The 16,581-nt window shown below is 37.1% G+C and overlaps 1 protein-coding gene and 1 pseudogene across 8 annotated transcripts in view; both read right to left on the bottom strand.

Moving 5' to 3' along the window:
• Positions 1–16,581, bottom strand: part of MAST4 (microtubule associated serine/threonine kinase family member 4) — a 674,031-nt gene that overhangs the window by 438,775 nt on the left and 218,675 nt on the right. The gene's annotated exons all lie outside the window — the stretch shown is intronic.
• On the bottom strand, positions 8,882–14,711 carry LOC119508343 (annotated as a pseudogene).

Here is a 16,581-nt window from a genome sequence, read left to right as displayed (position 1 = left end):
AGACATGAAAGCCCTTGGAAGCATGAAAGTGGAGTTGAGAGAGAAAGACAAAGGGTGAAATTGAAATTAGGTAAGAAAATTGAGGAGACATGAAACTCAGCCCAAGTCCAGCTTCTTGGGGGAAAATAAGAGATGTGAGCAATGAAAATTTTTTATTTGCTCTTATAAGTTATTACGATGCACAAAAAGAAAAAAAAAAGTTTGTTTAGAAAAAAGATGTTACAAATAGTTGTGTATAATGCATGATTTTTATCTCTACCTTTTAAGAAAATTTTCTAAAGTTTTTATGAGAATTTATCTTTATAATAAAAAATACACTTTTTTTCAAGTTATTTGGACACAGAAATTATCCAATCCTGAATTTCTCAACTGATCAACTGGATCTAAGATTCCTGAGATAAGGAGAGCAGTGAAGTTCTACCTGGTCAAAGGAACGATTTCATTTGCCTTGATATTGGATTCTCAGTCTTTTCTTCCTAATGCAGCGCTTTTAGCTCTGACAGACCCAGATCATGGTTATAATTCAGAGACAAGTTTGTGACAGCCTTTAGCCTTGTGGAACAGGATATAAGGTTATGATATTAGTGAGAACTGTTGCCACCAGCAACTTCAGCTACATTTAGTTAATATCATATCTAATTCAGATTTGTTTAAAATGTCAGACAAGTGGGGACCATTCAGTCCTGCTCAAGCCTTCCCCTGCTCTGACAGACTGAGGTATCCAAGGGTTGTCAGACTTGATGGATGAGAGAATTACTCCCTGCGTGCTGTCAGCTCCCCTCCCCCTTTGAACACATCCTTCTTATCAGTACAAGAGGCAAAGGATGTTCTGAATAACTCAGAATAAAGACAGCTTGGGTCATTAACTTTTCACTTCTCCTCTTCTCAGCTCTTGCAACATTGCCAGCTTTTAAATTTCATGATGAAACAAAACGGCAAGAAAAAGTTTTTATAGCTGGGAGCATCAGAGCAAGCATGGCAACTGGTGGCATTCATGATTTCAAAACTACATAGCTACAAGGAAGCTTAGCCACTTCCTTCATAAAACCAAAGTAGAGCCCCTGAGATTGGGAAAGGAGGCAATGGACCTCACAATCCCAACTCTTGTCTCCGAAAATATTCCCAGCCTTAGGAGATCTGCTACTACCAAGTTCCAGATTTTGAAGGGTGAGGGCTAAAGTAATCAGGAGTCCTGCTCCAAGGAGCAACAAGGTCCCGGGTTATGGATGATGCATCGCACAACTCCACGAGAACCATTCCCCTTCTAGCCTAGGCGAATGGTGCCCCAAAGCTGTTCAGTGCACAGGCCAGAGGCTGAACATGGCAAACCTTACAAAAAGGAGAACGTTTCTCTCCCCGTTGACAACTCAAAAGAACTATTATTTTTATGAAAATTGCTGATGTATAAAATTTTCACAACGGATTACTTCTTCTCACTGGTTTTCAAAGAAAATGTGGAGGTTATTGCCAGAGACAGAAAACTATTAAAATGAGGGACTTTTAAATATAAGTGAAAATAAATTTAACTACAAGAGTTATGAGGCTCCCTTACCATCCCTACTAGATAATAAACATACCAAGAAACTACATTAATTAGACTATGCGATATTAATTTTAAAAAAGGATAATCTGATCAAAAGAACAGAATAGAGTTAAGAAATAGATCTATAATATATTTGGGACTGTGGCGACCCAGGGTCCAGGCCCCCTCCCCTCAATAGCAAAAGTAAGTTATTTCATGTAGCCGCCTACTTGACCTGGACAGACATTCAAGGTCATGAGACCTCCCCAGTGGGGGAAGCATATACAAATGGTATTGTAAACAAAGCATTAAAATCCCTCTCCCCTGATCACTGTTGATAACAAATATTGCACACCCCTGTGTAACTAGACCCTGCCAAAACTCAGTTCTCACCCCCTGTGGAATGTCTTTGTCCTAACCCTTACAAATCACCCGCTGGAAACCCCCACTCTTTGTGGAGCACTAACTTCCATCTCTTCTGGCCAGCTGCTGCTGTGGAACCATCTCTCCTGTCCATAAGTTCAATTAAAATCTTGTCAAATTCCATGCCCGGTGTGTTACTCAGTCTTGGGGTTGAGCTGGGTTGGAACAGGGACTGTAGCATATGCTAAAAGTGGTATTATGAATCAATACAGTAGTAGTACTGGAATAACTGGCTAGTCATTTGGGACAAAAAGAGCAGTAAACTGCTCTTTTACTCCTTACAGAAAAAAAAAAAAATTCCAGATAGATTAAAGATACAAAAAATTAAACCATAAAGATATGAGAAGAAAATAAGAACCAATATTATTAGACTCTAAGAAAGGAAAAATACTTTCTAAGCATAACATTAAACCCAGGAGCCATTGTTGAAAAACTCTGGCAAAATTAATCAAGAAAAAAAAGAGAGAAGATACAATTAAACAATATAGGAATGAGGATGGGTAAAACTGCAGATGTCACATTAATGAACAGATAATAAAAAATTTTGTGAGCAACTTTAAACAGAATTTTCAAACTTAGATTAAATAAACAAATACACACAAAGTTACAAAATGCCAAAATGACCCAAGAAGAAATATATTTTTTAAAAAACTGTATAGTCCTACAACCATTTAAAAAAATTGGACCAGTCAAAAGTCCCTCCATGAGTCTCTCCAAGAAGATCAACCAGTTTCATGCCTCTACTCCATAAATCAACAACCCCTTTCCAGCAAGAAGAAGTTAAATGGACATTGCCCAGATATCCCTGAAGATTGAGAGGGAGGAGGCATAAGTGAGAAATTGGGATTTAACAAATGACTGCGAATACTGACTCATTATACACATATTTGTTTTTAGTGTCTAGTGTTTTAGAATAGCCAAAAGAAAATATCTGAAGTTGTTGAACTATAATCCAGTAGCCTTGATCTTTGATAATGATTGTATAAGTATACAGCAAAGAAAAAAAAAAAGTAGTCAGTTGCCTGTGTTTGTATGGATCTACTTCTGGATGTTTTGTTCTATTCCACTGCTCTGACAATACTACACTGTCTTAGTTAATCTTCCTCTATTGTAAGTCTTAAAATTGGGTAGAGAGCAATACTAGTGATCATTAAGAGGGAGGGGAAGAGCGAGGAGTATGGGATGTTTGGGGTCTTTTTTTTTTAATTTCTTTCTCTGGAGTAATGCAAATGTTCTAAAAACAAACACAGTGATGAATTCACAAATATGTGATAACCGTATACTTTGGATGGATTGTATGGTGTGTGAATACATCTCAATACAATTACATTTAAAAAAAAGTCCCCCCACAAAGAAATTATCAGGTTCAGATGGCTTTATAGACAACATTCAGAAAACTCAAGAAAGAGATCAATCCATTCTTACCCAACTCTTCCAGAGATTAAAAAAGAAAAACAGAGGGAATGTTCCCTGTTGGTAGATAAAATTTTTGTTTAGCGAATACTCACTCCCTCACACTTTCCACCTCCACAGGAAGAATATACTTTCCCACCCCATCACTGTCAGACTTAACCATGTGGTTTGCTTTGGCCATGGGCAGAAGTGATACTGTGTCAATTCCAAAGCTAGTCCTTAAGTAATCAGTGTTTCTGCTCACCCCTCTAGAAGTTCCCAACCTCCAACATAAGAAGAGCATACCGCAGGTAAGTGTCATGGCTTCAAAGCGGTTCTAGAGTAAGACATGTGGAGCAGACACGAATCTGACCTACAGTCTGGATGTAAGCTGAGCACACCCACAGATCCACAGCAAAAGCAAACTTACTCCAGCCAACCCACAAACCTATGGCAAGAAATAAACGCTTATTGATGTATTCCACTGAGAAAGTATGGTTTATTATGCAGCTTTATTGCAACAATAGTTGACTGATACATTCCTAACACATTTTGTTCAGCTAACATAACCTTGATATTAAAACCAGACAAAACAGTTCAAGAAAGCAAAATTGTAAGCTAGTATCACTTAAAAACATAGGTGATAAAATCCTAAACAAAAACCAGTAAACTAAATGCAGAAACATATTTTTTTAAAGTTCTTTATCACGACAAGGTGTAGTTTTTCAAACGTAAGATTAATGACCATCAGTTAAGCATTTGATATTTTAAAAAATGGATCTAAGCAATCAAGAAAGAGAAGACACATTCCTTCACCTGATAGAGAGCTTCAAAAAAACAAAACCCATAGCAATCATCATACTTAGTAGTGAAATGTTGGAAGTATTCCTTTTATGATTAAGAACAAGACAAGGATCTGTATATCACTGCTTCTATTCAACATAATCCTGGAAGTCCTAGTTAGTGAAGTAAAATAAGAAAAAAGAAATAAGAGTTATAAAGATTGGAGAAGGAAGAAACAAAGCTGTTATTTGCAGATCATCAATGTCTACAATATCTACAAAGAACCCCCTCCCATACAGATAAGGAACAATCAGTAAGAGAAAGGTTTAGTAATTAAAAAGATTAATATTTGAAAGCCAATTGAATTTCTGTACATCAGCTCATTTTTAAAGGATGCTATCTAAAGTTCCTAAGAATAAATCTAACAAAAGTCATAAAAATTCTTTCCACAGAACATAATAAAACCTTATTGAAAAACATTAAGAAAGTCCTAAATAAATGGAATAATACACGGTGTTCTAAGATAATAAAATTAAACATCATAAAAATGTCAATTTCCCAAAATTGATCCACAGATTTAAGAAAGTCTCATTAAAATCTCAATCAGCTTGTGGAACTTCAAAAGCAAATTTATATGGGAGATCCATGAGCCAAAAATAGCCAATACTCTTGAAGAACAATAATGACACATGGGGACTTTTTTGACCAGATAGTAAGATTTGTTGAAAAGTTACAGTAATTAAGACAGTGTGTTATTGGCGCAACGATAGAGAAGTTGGTCAATTACTATATAGAGAGCTCAGAAACAGACTCACGTATATAGAGAAACACACAAAGAACACCTAACACTTAGCAGTTTACTAAAGAAGATACTGGGGCTCGTGGAGGTTAAATGATAATAGCCCACAATTACAGAGCCAAGAAATGTTAGAACTAGAATTCAGTCCTAAGTTTTCCAACTCCAAACATAACTGGTCTTTTTTTTTTTTGTCATCTGCTACATTAAAGAGAGAGGGGGGGTGGGAGACGGAGAGAGAGAGGAGGGAGGGAAAGGGGAGAGGGAAAGAGAGAAAAAGGAGAAGGAGGGAGAGGGAGGGAATGGGGGAGAGGGGAAGGGGGAAGGAAGGGGGGAAAGAAGGAGGGAGGGAGGGAGGGAAGGCAGGAAGGGGGGAAGGAGGGAAGGACAATAAAAGGGCCTGTGTGTTAAGTATGCCCACAGCTTCAAATACTGAATAAAAATCTCGGCAGAACAATAGGCAGAGCATGGCAACTGCCAGCAGAATTAAGCAGGAATCTCTGTAACAGGACCTATGAAGAAATGTTCTTCCCTTCTGAGCACATCACTCTCCAGCCAGGCCATGAGCCCACTTAATTGAGGAAGGTATATTGCAAGTTCTAGAGTATTAAGTTCACAGCACTTTCAGTGTTGGGCTGATTTATATGGGTCGTAAATGGAAGAAGGGGGGGTGGGGAAATGCCCTCAAATTAGAAGAAGGACACTCACATCAAAACACTAAATAGAAGAATATATTTTCACAACTCTAAAAAGCTAGAGGCTTAACTCTGTCTTCAAACAGAAATACCCTCAAATTCATCAGACGGAGACATATTAAACATTCTGCCTATGCAAGACACGGCAAGTAAGAATTTAAAGTCAGTGATAGAAATGCAATCTTTTAAAGAACTGTAACAGAGGGTAAATTAAGAACACTATGTCCCATAAAGTTTGTTTCCAAAGAGCCATAATTCTCTGGTTGGGCTCTCAAATACTTAGTTTAGTTATGTAAAATTCCTATTAAAGTGTTTTATGTTCTCAACTCACTTAACAGCTTGATTTTGCTAGTAGTTTGTTTATGCCTGGCTTCCACGAATACAGAGAGAATCATGCTTTAAATAAAAATGAAATACAAGAAAAATGGCATTTTAAAGAATGGAAATCAAATTAAAATCTAAATTGCAAATCATCTAACATGTATAAGATAGCTAAATTAGAACTCCAAGTAATGCTGAAAGGGAATATATTTTTAAAGGTCATAAACCAAATGATAATATTAATTGCAATAAGAAGGCTTATTTAAATAAAAAGCCCAAAAACTAAGGATTTCATAAGCAATGCTCCTAATTTATATGCTTAACATGCTAACATTTGTTTCTGTCTTTTCAATAGCTAACCAATTAGAGTATATTTCTAAAAAACCAATTTTATTTGTTGGCAATTATTTGTTATCTTAGCTATAATTCTACAGCTTTTCAAGCAACAAATGAAAGTCTCACATCTGGAGAAGAAAACAGAAAAAGTGATGGTGTGATGTTTGAATACATGCAATTACTGGTATGTTACATTCTAATTAACATAATTAGCTTTGAAACAATTCTCACAATAACTGTCAACATTTGTGTCAATTTAGTGGCAGTTAATGACATGTGTAGCAAAGATCTGCTATTCTCCCCACTTTCTTTTAGAAAATAAAGTAAAAAATCTTTCAGAGAAGAATAGCTGAAAGGCAGCCTCAATGAATAAGCAAAACTCTTTTTAATCAATAAAGCTCTACTCTCCAGTTTAGAAGGCAGACCTTGTAGTTTATTCTAAGGGTCTACAAATTGGGGGGAGAGGGGAGAGCAAAATATAATCAACTGGGGTTAGGAAGAAAATATTAGAACCTTAGTTTTCATTTGTACATCTCCCTTTTTTTGTTGGTTTTAGTACATTTGATAAGTTAACACACAGGCAGGTCTGATACCCAGCTGATATGTACCAAAACTGATTGTTAAAATATTGAATTATTTCCTTACAGGTTGGTAAACTGCCATTGCCCCAAGCCCTCCAACCATGCCTCACCCCTTAACTCATCTCCCCCAGGACTCCCCAGATCTCCCCATATCAAACTAAATGGTCAAAATCTTGCAAAGTGGGCAGCCTCCCAGCCCCACTACACCCGCCACAGACAGAATCCTTTCCCATGGTTTCCTACTGGAAAGTCAAAGGCCTGATAAATAGTTTTAATACCACCCCCACATAAAGGAAAATCATTTTTAAATAAATTCACCTATTGGGGATGCATACTCAAAAGTGTTTTATTGACAGGTGAGCCAGCAAAAATATTTGAGGCCCAAAAGCCATCCTCTAACTTTGTTACATTGGAACAAATGACAGCAAAATCTGGTGAGACAAAAAAAGATGGCAGCATTAATATTTTCAATACAAAGATGTTAATATTCTAAAGGTCCAAATATATAGACACTCTGGTAAATGGTATACATGAAGTTAACTTAAAAGAAAGCAAGACTTCTACCAAGTCATACTTTCTATACAAAAAGAATGCTCATGAAGACCAGTATCCTAATAAGTCTTTTGTATAACCCAACAACAGGATTGAAAAGGAGGAAGTTGGGTTTCTTTTTTCCGGCTGCCTTTTTATCTCTCCATACTTATGGTTACCCTACAGAAAAAACAGTGGACCTTAAGTCATCTGAAACTAGACAGATGAGAAACTTATCTTTCCGAGGTCAGCTTCATCAATTCTTTATACTGTAACTTCAGAACTGCATTTAGTAAAAATTAAATCCCTTGGTTTAATAAATGAATACATAAGTTGACTCCTCTTTTACAAGATGGTAATGATAGTTAACATTTACTGTGCTCTTTCTATGTTCTCCAAGTGCCTCACATGCATGAGCTTTCTTGATACCACCAATGTGGAATCACCAACCACCGTGTAAGACAGGTATGATTAATATTCCCATTTTACAGAGGCAAAGGGAAGGTTACATTCCTTGGTTAAAGTCATGCATCTAGAAAGTGATAAAGTCAGGATCCAGCCCAGGCAACCTGGTTCTGGAGCCCATGTGCTTAAACATTACTCTATAATAATTAAGTTCTAAATCAAGTGCTTATAAAAATGAACTTAATTTAGATAAGGGTCACTGCAGAGCACAACCTCCCTGGATAGGGAAGAAGTAGGTGACCCAAGGTCTTTTCCATCCATAAAATTCTCCAATTCCAGGATTCATTTTCAAAAGCAAGGATCTCAAACGTTAATTAAAATGCAGAGAGGTGCCATGGGCATAACCTAAGTCCATGACATTTCATCTTAGTATCATTTCTGAGACCCCATCCAGTGACATATTCTAGACTCACATCTACATCAGCTATCGTCCATTTTTCCTGGGATCTTTAAGTAATCACCCCTTAGGGGGTGAGGAGGGAAGGCAGGGAAGGCAAGCAGAGAGGACCTTACTGTCATACATGATAAATGCTCTGGTTCAGATATGCACAACTCAGAGGAAGATCATGTAACTAAGGCCAGGGTGGGGCTGGGGAGAGAGGTCAGGGAAGGCTTCCTGTAAGAGGCAGCACATGAGACAAATTTTAAAGTACAGACAGGTACTGGCCAGGCAACAGAAGGGAAGTTGGTTAGAGAGGCATTTTCTTTCCAGAACAAGGAAGGACAGGGAAGAGGAGCCTGATGCCTTTGGGGAATGGAATGTGGTTCACTACTGCCACAGTTACTTTACCCAACTTTAGAATCACTCCAAGACAACAAACCTTCCACACTCCATGAGGTCAATCTGTTAAGGGGATGGATGTTTTCCAGAAAATGGGGAAAAAACAGAAGTACTTGAAGACTAATTAATGACTTTTTTATGGATAGGACTCCACTTTAATTTACATATTATTGAAATACATCCAAGACTAGGTGATTAAATCCCTTTAGTATGACAAGAGATAGTGGCATAACTTCTTCAAAGCCATTTGACAGGTCATTTTTCCATATTTCTGATTGTTTCATAATGGAATCAATGTTCCAGCCAGTTTCACATGAATTTATCTGAGTAGACTGCCACCATTAAATGCATTTGGTAAAACAGGAGGAACTTTTCCTCTTGAAATCTTTAAATTATTTCTGTACCCAGTGGTTTGGGTAAGAAGATGATGGAGAGTAAGTTCTCCTACTGTTGGTCTGATCTCAAAGCAGTTTGAATTCAATTTTCTGCTTAACTTTCTTTGCAACATTTGTAAAAGGTAAAGGAACTCTATTTTAAGTTCACTGCTGAGGATATTGGGATTGTTTATTTATTCTAATAACCTAATGTTATCTTTAATAGACTTTGGCACTGTAGACCTGAGAACCAGGGACAAACACACATATGGTAACTACAGTGTGTGAAATTCACAAGGTCATCCTGGTTAATTTCTCAACGTATTGAAGTGTAAACCTCTTGTGTCAGTATTTCATGTACTCCGGCTTTATAATGTATTGTTCCATGATTCTTTAGTTAATTTGTATTTTTTTCTTGATGGGAACTTCTCCAACTGTTCCCAGTTATCCAACTTGACTTTTAAAGAGGTTCTATTTTTAAAGGATGACAACTTAAGGTCCCAGGGTAATATATACAGTATGTTTCTTAAATCAATGACTTTTTAATCAGAGCTATGTAAACAAAGGGAGAACAAAACGATATTACTGGTTCACATTATTTATCAGGCTAAAATTTATAGCTGCATATGGGTTGGACTCAAAAAAGTGACTGATTCACACTTACACAAACAAACAAGGAATGAAATAAACATACCTAACTGAGCACCTATAAGTAAAGCAGGGTGCATCTATAATGAAATAAAAACAAGTTGGTTTCATGTGATGAAGAGATATTTCATAGTTAGGAGCTCTAGAAGAGGAACTAATTATTGCAAAAAGAATGCTAAATGTATACTCCTGTTTTCTTGGGGATATGTATAAATATATGATGTATTAGAGTCCAGTTATCTCTTAGTAAATGCAGAATACTACAGTGAAAACAATAATGTAGCATTGATTCTTACATTGTTTAGGATATACACTATCCAGAGAACAACTCAAGTTTTAGCAGTGGATCATCTTGAATAGAAAGAAAGGTACAAAGACAAAGAAAAATAGGTAAAAGCAAAACAGAAGGAACAAAAGATAGAGCTCTGGGACAGTAAACTTGCAGAAGTACTAGGGCCTGCAACAACTACCAGTTCTAGTTTGTGGCCAGAATTATCAAAGCTTTAGTAAGGATGCTATGCCTTTGCATGTTATTTATAAAAGTTTTCTCCTCCAACTTAGCACCCATAGTTTAAAATTAAAAAACAAAAACAAAAACAAAAACAAAACAAAACAAAAAAACAATGGAGGCTGATGCACCCTGAACAATAAAAAAAAGGATTTAAATACCAATAATAGCTAAGTTGGATGTTGCCACATGGCTCCATCTTTTACTTAAAAACAAATTATCATATGTCAGATCCAAAGAAAGGATATCACAACCCAGTAGTCCACTATTAATAACTAGTCATTGAATCGAACAAAAATAAGGAATTTCCTTTTGGCTAAAATTCTTGGAGATATTTTTAGTAAATATTTCCATCTTGGAGATGTCCTGAGTAAAACAGAACCATGTCGTTGGGTGGTGGCAGGCTGCCCATCCAGTTCTTACAGGCATCCTTCTTACTAAGAGATATTGGTGCTGGTAGTAGTCTCACAGGATTCAAGTCAAGTCAGAAATCACTCTATCACTGACATTCATGAGCCTCATAATTTTCCAATGGTTCTTTGCCTCCCTGACTATCCTAGAAATATTATGTTAAAAAAAAAAACAAAAGACCACTGTCCACACCCTGTCCACCTTTATCCACCACCACCCTCCATCCACTATGTTCATGGTTCTGCAATAATACCTCAGACATTGCCTATCCAAACTTCTCAGCTTTTAATACTCAAAGCCTTTCCAGAAACCTGCAGCCCATGACATTCTTTTGAGTCCTGAATTCTCCAAGCTGCAAACTATCCAGCATGTTATTAATGTCTTTGCTCTCTGATTTCTCCAAAATAAGTTTTCCTTCAACTAGCTTATAAACAAGGCAAACCATGTGTCACATCATTCCTTTATAGGATTTAATACAAGTTGTATAATAGGGACTCCATTAATCGTCGATTAATTGATAAATGAGGATCATGAGAATATACTGATTCAGAATCCAACACTACATTTATACTTCAAGTACCAAAACAAGGTACAAGTATAAATGCTACTTTTTATACCAGCTACCAAGTTGTACCTAGAAAGATAAGGTAGGAAAGATATTGAAGCATGTTAGCTTTTCCAGAATCAAAATAACCAGGAATTTCCTAAGAAGGCTATTAAGTAAAATAATTTTTCATTTTTCCCATTTCCCAAGACATGATGTGCTACATCCCCCAAACCTTCTCTCTCACAAACCAGTGTCTAATTACTATGTGTTTCTGTGTTTCTCCTAAGCTGCAGAATTCTTTTACAACAGGATGGCAAATAGGCATGTGTTGCTATCATTTTACCACAGAGGCAAAAGGACACCAGAAAGTGCAAGCTATATCACACCAAGAGTCCACCAGAATATGTCCCTTGTCCAACAATTGCACAGCTGGCACCTGCTGAGGGTACCTGAGGTTGCTTTGTCACCTTTATCTCTTTCATCTCCTCATATACAGAACCAAATAAAACCCTTAGTAGCCCAATCATTTTCCTAGTTCCTAGTTACAGAAGCCTCAACAACTACTGAAACTTAGAATCGAGACCTCCTCAACATTCAATAATCAACAAGCATTTACTAAGTACCAAATATGTCCCAGACACTGTCCTTGGTACTAAAGATACAGCTAGAAATAAGGCAGCTGTGGTGCCAGCACCCACCACCCTAGGGATCATCTCTTCAGGCTTGGTGGACAAGCTGATCAGCTCCTACATAGGTCTACAGTTGGGTAAGCAGGTAATAAATGAAATCTAAGCTTTAACATGTGTGTATTTTATTGCTGTTATAAATTTGTTTTGCTCCTCTTTGTTACAGTAAGCAATTAAAAGAGGATGTGTACTATTCAGCAGGTGATCACACTGCCCTCCCCTCTATGTGGGGCCTGATTTCCAGGGGTGTAAATCTCCCTGGCAACTCGGGATATGACTCCTGAGGATGAATCCGGACCTGGCATCATGGGATTGAGAACATCTTCTTGACCAAAAGGGAGATGCAAAATGAAACAAAATAAATCTTCAGTGGCTGAGAGAGTTCAAATGGAGTGAAGAGGTCACTCTGTTGGATGTTCTTATGCACTATATAGATAACACTTTTTAGGTTTCAATGTATTTGAATAGCTGGAAGTAAATACCTGAAACTATCAAACTCCAACCCAGTAGCCTTGACTCCTGAAGACGACTGTATAACTATGTAGCTTACAAGGGGTGACAGTGTGATTGTGAAAACCTTGTGGATCACACTCCCTTTATCCAGTGTATGGATGGATGAGTAGAAAAATGGGGACAAAAACTAAATAAAAAATAGGGTGGGATGGGAGGGATGATTTGTGTGTTCTTTTTTACTTTTGTTTCTTATTCTTATGTTTATTCTTTCCGGTAGAAGGAAAAAGTTAAAAAAATAGATGGGGGTGATGAATGCACAACTATATGATGGTACTGTGAACAGCTGATTGTACACAGATGACTGTGTGGTACGTGAATATTTCTCAATAAAACTGAATTTAAAATTAAAAAAAAAGAGAGGATGTGTACGTCTAGCCTTTAAATCCCATGGGATATGTATGGGCATCATTTATCTCACTCTCAAATGTTTTTGAGAACAAGAAGTCCAGGTTTGACCAATATGTCCAGGCACACTCATGCAGGGAGCCACTCCGGCAGGTGCCATATCCTTTACCAGGAAGGACAAGGCATACATAAGGTCATGAATATTTTTAAATCTTTGCAAAATGCAAAGAAGAGAAAACTAAGACATGGGAAGTTTTAAGTGACTTCTGGGTCGAATTTCATTTTAGAAAAAAATTTCCCCCCAATATATGTAGCTCTTCAATCATTTATGGACTGAATCCCAAGTCCATTCACATGCTGTCTGCTAACTATCCTCAGGGCCCCCAGCCTGGGGAGTGCAGGGAGGCACATTCAGAGTATCCCTTCACAGAGGCAGCAGTCAGATTATAGCAAGGATTCTATAATTCATTTTTAAGCTGATCCTTGATTTACAGACCCGTATCAAACCAGCTACTCTTGTGGATGGGTCCAAGTGAGCCTATAATGAGATTTATCTTCATGGATTAGACCTGACCTATAATAATCTCCTCAGGGCTCCCTGTTGCTATTTCAGCACTGAGTTATGAAAATTCATCCCTTCACTATAAACAGAACCTAGCTCAGAGGGTAATAACTATGAGATGTATTACTCCTGGAATACAAGCACTCCTGAGACTCTGATTATAATGTCCACAGCTGAAGGCACTATTTCACAATTGAGGTTACTACTTTCCAGATGAAAAAAATTTTGAACTGCAGAATAACGCCTTCAGCTACATACATTGTAATCACACTCAGCAGTTCTTGTATCCCAAGAGCAATACAGGTTACCAACTGTTGGAATGGTGAGCTGATTTAGGGAATGGGAGGGAGAAGTTATGGGAGGAAGCATGGATAACACTAATTTTGTATTTGTTTTTATCTCTGGCTTTAGAATAAGATTTCAATGTGCCCAATAACCGTATCAATTTCACTAAAATTTCAAAGAGTAATTATTTTTCACCTAACACACCAGCAAAGAACAGAGGTTGGTTTTTGTTTGTTCGTTTTCTTTAAGATAACAACATTGACTGCAGGCTAGAGTATAGGGAAATATACTTTTTCTATATATGTATATATAAATTTGTACTGCATTCCTAGAAACAATTTGGTCAAAACTATGGAGAACTTCAACGAGGCTCATATCCTTTGACCCCCCAATAATCCCACTCTAAGAATCTACCCTGAAGAAATAATAAGAGGTGAACAAGGATACATTACAAGCCTACTCATCAAAGATGTATTTGTAATAGGAAAAACCCGGAAATAAACTAAAAGAGGAAATAGTTCAATAAATTATGATAAATCCATTCATTGGAATATTATGCAGCCTTTAAACTGAGTCATAAATGCTAAGGAGAAATATTAATTTATAGTTGTATTCTACACCCTTTGTTAAGCAATGTATCCAAGGGCATTCAAATTGTTCCTACATCAATATTTAACAGATACTCTCTCAGAGTTAACTAATTGGACTTCAGATCAGATTTTCTGTTTTTGAGCTATAAGGCTAATGAAGTATTGATATAATGATAAAGGACTTCAAATAAAGTTTGTGCCCTAAATAAATGCTGACATTATGCTAGGATAGTCTGAATGAATTAAAAAGGAAAAATGCACTTTTGCATACGCTTAGTGAATTTTCCCCAAGTCCTCATAATGCATTTTTGCAAATGGAAAAGATGAATATTCATCAAGGTCCTTTGAATATATTAGTTTAAACAGTTTGCTTTTAATATTTATAGTATATCATGAAATATAATTTTTCCATTAAAAGAAATGGATACAATGTCAAAAGAGAGCCACTGAAGAAACATAAAATTATACCATTTAATTCAATATTAAAAGCTGAAAAACAACACTTGAAGTCACCGTCCAAAAAAAGCTAAGCATTCTAGAAAGTTACCTTCAGGTTGTTCAGTTGCTGAATTTGAGTGAAGATGAGGAAGAAAGGAACAACAAGCTGTTCCACCATCGGGTATTCCAAGGACAAAAAGGTTAAACTACAACCTCAAATCAAATGATCTGAGGGAAAGTGCTTGTTTTTCTCCCTTTTGATAATACCAGCTAAGTCTAGCTGACAAACTCCAAGAAACATCAGTAACACTGATGCCAGCAGTTCTTGAGTGACAGGCACTGTGTAAAGGAGCCTGCAAGAATTCTCTCATTTAATCCTCATGATAACCTTATGAGGTTACTACAACCATTAGCCCCATTTCACAGATGAAGAAACTGAGGGTCTCATAGCTAGTGAGTGGCAGAAACTATTTGATCTCAGGCAGCCCATGTTCATAACCATTCTACTTCCCCCCTCATTCCCATTTTCCAACTAAACAATTACAGTTTAATTTCTGAATATAGTTTCACAGTTAACTTCTCTTTGGTTTGAGGAATAGCTTCTTGATTGGGCTAAACAATATAAACCTAAATAAACAAACAAATATGAGTCAGTCTTAGAGTACTGAAAAGGAAACTCATTAAACAAGGCTTCATTGAGCACCTACTGGGTGCTAGTCTCTATTCTAGGCACTGGGGAAATAGCTTCGAAAAAATATCCCTGCCCTCACAGAATTTACATTAGATAATAAGTGATACATAATAAACAAATTAAGTAAATTATATGGCCTATTGGGAGATGATAAAGCTATGGAGACATATGAATCAAGGAAGAGGGATGTGTCATGAAGTGTGGGAAACAGTTTTAAATAGGATAGTCAGAGAAGACCACAATGAGAAAGAATGGGAATGCTAAGTTCAAACAAATAAAAGGGATGAGGCCCATGCTTCAAAGCAAAGAGAAAATTGAAGGAAAAAAACAGAAACGAATGCTCACTGTTTTTCTGCCACCCATCTATCACTAAAAAATACAAAATACATGAATATTTCTTATCACGGCCACATATACCATTTCTAGCTTTAGTCATCAAAGCTTCCAACCTTATTTTCCTATAGAGAAATAAGCTACCACTGGTCTTGCTTTTGCCTCCTGAAATTCCATCTTTTCTTGCCAGAAAGCACCATCTATATAAATCCCCCTGCTTTTGACGACTATGACTTCTTTGATAAACTACCCATGTGTGTGGGGAGGGACAGCAAGATGGAGAAAGCAAATGGGAAAATGAGTTTTCCCCTCTTCAGATTAATGTATATGAAGTATACATCTGACACTTCATCAGCACTCCCGGCTGGTGTCCCAGCAGGCGGACATTGGCTGAGCATGTATTCTGCCAGCCACCAGGCTACTTAGGATGAATTGGCAACATGCCATTTATCTGAAATGCCCAAAGTGTCTGGAGGAGGGAGCACAACTATACATTTAGCATTGCCAGGGAAAACCAGATACTTCAGGCTAGGAATTAATCTCCTCCTTGAGAAGGTAGTTAGCATTACCTTCAAGCTTGCCTATGGCATTAAAATCACTATAAAATTCACACCTACCGAACATGGGACCTTCATTTACATCTTACTAGCATATATCACTACCTCTCAGGTTGAGGGGCTATACTTCTCCATAATGTATGTTGTTGTGATTGAGCATGAAATTCGATTATGTCCATTGCATTATTGTCATTTACACATAAACCACTTTGATTCCTTATTTTCCCAATCCTTCCACACTTGAACACACACATCACTTCACCTTATTCAGTGAATCCATACACACACACACACACACACATTAAATCTGTATGACTACACATGACTGCTTCAAAGCAGATTAATGAAATTTCCTTGAATGTGGACACTGATAAACTTTTCATGATTTTGTCACCATATTTTTGAGCAGCGTTGTGGAAGCAGACAGAACCTGGCCTATTATGGCATGCACTTTAAGGCTAATCACG

The sequence above is a fragment of the Choloepus didactylus genome, chromosome 13 (genome assembly GCF_015220235.1).
Source record: "Choloepus didactylus isolate mChoDid1 chromosome 13, mChoDid1.pri, whole genome shotgun sequence".
NCBI lineage: Eukaryota > Metazoa > Chordata > Mammalia > Pilosa > Megalonychidae > Choloepus > Choloepus didactylus.
This window is presented reverse-complemented; position numbering and strand designations above follow the sequence as displayed.